A 4597-nucleotide genomic window follows, 5' to 3' on the forward strand; every position below is an offset into this window, starting at 1 on the left:
AAAAGGAACCATGTGTTTATCTCGTTTCCTTTTGCCTGTTACAAACATATGCACAAAGACATAATACCCTGTACCACAGTGTGGTGAAGGGTATAAAAATCCACGCCTCTGATAGACCCCGAAAAAATATTCTTTAAAAAATCCACGCCTCTGGTAAACCCTCATAATATAATAGTCACTGTTAAGATCTAAACAGCCTCTGTAAAGGTCTTAACAGCCTCTGTTAGGGTCTTAACAGCCTCTGTTAATATATTAATAGTATCTGTTAAGGTACAGCCTCTGTTAAGGTCTTAACAGCCACTGTAAAGGTCTTAACAGCCACTGTTAAGGTCTTATCAGACACTTTTAAGGTTTTAACAGTCACTGTCAAGGTTTTAAGAGCCACTGTAAAGGTCTCAACAGTCTCTGTTAAGGCCTCAACGGACTCTGTTAAGGCCGGACTCGTGCGCACCAGCCAGCCAGACGGACGGACATTTGTAAATCGACTTCAAATTGTCTGAAACGTATTTCGTTCAAAGAAACATTGGGTCGAAAAACCAACATAAAAAAGTATAAAACGAAAAACCAACATAAATGTATAAAAATTTTATGTGTAATATCCTCTATACAAAAGAACCCCCCATTGTTGCTTAAATCGAACGTTTTAGCCGCACTTCCTAAACTCATTCGCTGTAGTTCCAAAAACTACCAAGTGGAACTATACACTTGGTAGTTTTTGGAACTTTCATTCAAAGTTCAACCCGGCCGAGCTTAAATGTTTTCTCACTTGTTTTTGTTACAATATCTTTAGTATTCCATGAGGTGCTGTTAGACGGGCTCCACTGGGTATGTTCTTCCCTATTACATTTAATTATGATATGGATTTTCCCCTCCCTTCCTCTCTCTTCGAATAAAACAAATTATACTTAAATCACCAATTAAATTGCGTTGTAGTTTTTTCTTTCAAATATGGGTCATATTCTTTAGAGTCGATATATTTCTTCCTTTATAGCATTTTCGAAATTATGTCATTATAGACATTCGAATAATATTCGCCATTCACATTAACTACCTTGATTCGGGGTTTTTTTAAGGTTTTCTATTTTTTTATCATTCGCTATAACAATTGAATCGTATTTAATTGTTAATTTTAAACGTTTTTTTATATTTTTTTGTATGCCGTTCCAAATATAACTTTTAACGATTTGTTGTTGTTATTTCTTATTTTTTGTTTAACTTTTTTCTCAACGTATTGCAAAGTAAATTAGCACCAGTCGACCGTTTACCGATTCTAAAAATTCTGGTTTGGTTTTCTCGTCTAAACGCTACAAAGTTTCCAACTGATCTGCGACTCTGTTAATGCGATCAACGTTATGGAGTCTCCGCTTCGTATCTCCCGTGAAATACTACAAAAACTGCTGGTCATATTAATCTCCATAGTTGTCTCTTCTAATTGTACCTGTTGCTCATATTTTTGTGTTCGTGGAGCTGAAAACAATTTCGGTATTTACATCAGATTTATCTTTACTCTCCAAAAAAGCCGAAGCGGAAAAAACATTGTTTGCTTTTAGATTTGAGTGGATTTTTCTACAAAATCTATGGCCCACTATGGTGTATGGAGGAGTGCATGTCTCGAATATTTGCTACCGCCACAACGACCGGCGACGACGACAACGACTATGAGAAACGAAGGAAATATTAATTCCATCGGGTTGATCAAACATTTCTGTTTGTTTCTCCATGCTCCTACAACAAACCTCCGGCATACCCCCTGGAACGCCACACCACTTAACAGAATGTCTTGCCATGATACGGGTAAATCCACTTTAGCTACTAAAAACACAAATCCACAAATTAATGAATGAATGAACCCATTTGCCGGTTCATTTATGCACTTTAAGAGGTACAGGCATACAAGTGTACGAGTATGTGTGTACACACAAATAAATAAATATATTTTCATTAGTATTTGCTTTTGTTGTTGTTTTTGTAGCCACTGGTCCATTTAACAATGGAAAAATTGTTACAAATAAATACAAGAGTACCAATTGTTTTGTTGTGGTGGTATTTGGAGAAGAATGTGGCAATTGATGTTATTTTTGGATCTACACTGTGTTACAAAAATGATACCGGCACCTAGAACTTTTAAAGAATATATTTGTAATGGATTTTAAAAACATGTATATTTTAGGTATATCACAAGCGTCAATTTTTTGAAAATATGTTTTCAGTGTCTATCCCTAAGCGTAGATTTTTTTAAAAAATATTTTAATTTATATATATAAATATATATATATATATATATATATATAAAGACAATAAAGCCGCATTCGACAGCGTTATTCGTTCAGAGGTGTTTAAAGCCATGTTTGCGTTCTACATTCCTACAAAATTAATACGGCTATGCAGGATAACTTTAAATGGGACAAGGTCAGCAGTTAAAGTAAGAAATGACCTATCGGAGCCCTTCAATGCCGAACGAGGATTCAGACAAGGTGACAGTTTGTCGTGTGATCTTTTTAGCTTCTGCTGGAAAAGGTCATACGAGACGCAAAGGTGAATAGAAATGGCACTCTATACACCAAACAACACATGTTACTCGCCTACGCCGATGACATCGATATAATGGGTCGAACATTGCGAGCGGTAACAGCCACCTTTGAACAAACTGAAAAGGAGTCTGCCAAAGTGGATCTGGCAGTAAACGGCGAGTAGACCAAGCTGATGGTATCAACGCGCTTCGAGGTAGTTAAAGACTTTATACACCTTGGTACCGCCATAAATAAAACGAATGACATCAGTTTTAAAATTCGGAGAAGGTTTGTGATGGCCAACAGATGCTACTATGGTCTAAGTAAGCTGTTTAGAAACAAGGCCACCTCCCGCCATACCACACTCACACTTTACAAGACGCTGATACTACCCGTGCTATTATATGGATCAGAAGCATGGATACTTGCGCAAGCAGATGAGGCAGCTCTTGGGGTGTTTGAAAGAAAAATTCTCTGAAAGATCTACGGGCCGATCTGCGTCGACGGTGAATATCGGCGTCGAATGAACCACGAGCTTTACAATTTATACGCGGACATCGACATAGTCAGTCGTATTGAGCTGCAGCGACTACGGTGGCTAGGCCATGTTGTGCGGATGAATGAAAAAGGCATATAAAAACGAGCCTACTGATGGTTCCCGTAGAAGGGGAAGGCCACGAATTAGATGGAAAGACGAAGTAGAAAACAACATCTTGGAACGAGGTCTTCCAAATTGGTGGATTTGCGCACAAGACCGACGCGCTTGGAAATTTGTTTTAAACTCGGCTTATGGAACAGCCGTATTGTAACAAGCCAGTTAAGTAAAGTAAGTAAGTACTGAATTAAGTCCAGACTGATGTCTGCGAAGTTTTGTTAAAATCGGTTCAGATTTAGATATAGCTCCCATATATAGTTTCATCCGATTTTTTCTGAATGATACACCAAACTCCCAATATTCGTCCGATTGAGCAAAAGTTTGCATAGCGAATGCAATTGAGGAAAAAATTATGTCGGATATGGTTTGTGGAAATCGGTTCAGATTATATATGTCTTATATATATTTGCGTTCGATTTTATATAAGTGGTGCCTATGTTAATTTGGCAGAGGGTATTAAATTGAATATAGAATGATAACAAATAACAAATGTTGTATGCAACGGTTGCTCAATAAGGTCCATGTGTTTATATATAGCCTCCATATATAACTTTACTCCATTTCATACAAATGGTACACCAAAGAATCCAAGTCTGTCCGTTTGACATGCAATTTTCAAATATCTATCTATATAGCACATTTAATTTCACCCGATTGCATCTCAATGGTCCTCCAAAGATTCTATGTCTGTTCTATCTACAGGATATTGTAGATATTAACATATTTTGTATGTTCCCAAAGAGGGTATCATATAGTCGGCCGTGTCCGACTTTTGAACTTTCCTACTGGTTAAAAGAATATTTTTGTCACGGATTGAAAAAAACGTGGATTTTTTTAATATTTTTCAGGGTGTGGATTTTTGAAATATATATTTCAGCTTCTATTACAAGGCGTGGATTTTTATACCCTACACAACTATGTTGTCAGGGTATAATAGCTTTGTGCAGCCCGAAAAGTTTGTAACGCCGCGAAATATTGGTCCTAGACCCACCTTTAAGTATACCGATTGTCATATCTCGACTAGCTGAGTCGATGTAGACAAGTGTGTCCGCCCGTCTGTCCATTATAATTTGTAAACACGATACAGGCCACAGTTATGGACCAATCTTCACGAAATTTTGCATGTAGGATGGGTTCTGGCCAATTGGAAAAGATCGGTTAATATTTAGGGGATGAAATGGACCAAAAACTTAATTTTGGTCGGTTTTTCTGGTCACTCCAGAGGCCGCAATTGTGGCCCAAACACCGCGAATTTTTGCATGGAGAAGGGGATCGGGCCAAAGAATAAGCATGTCTGCTTTTTATTTAGAGGGTCAAATGAACCCTGACTTTTGTGTGAAAAAATGAAAAAATGTATTCTATAGCGTATATATTTACTCCTGAAGGACATAGAGCCGAGAAGTTGATAGAATATCGAAGAGGAGTGGTTGGC

The sequence above is a fragment of the Musca vetustissima genome, unplaced genomic scaffold (assembly GCF_032173495.1).
Source record: "Musca vetustissima isolate MV318-11 ecotype Yass unplaced genomic scaffold, APGP_CSIRO_Mvet_v1 utg95897, whole genome shotgun sequence".
Classification (NCBI taxonomy): Eukaryota; Metazoa; Arthropoda; class Insecta; order Diptera; family Muscidae; genus Musca; species Musca vetustissima.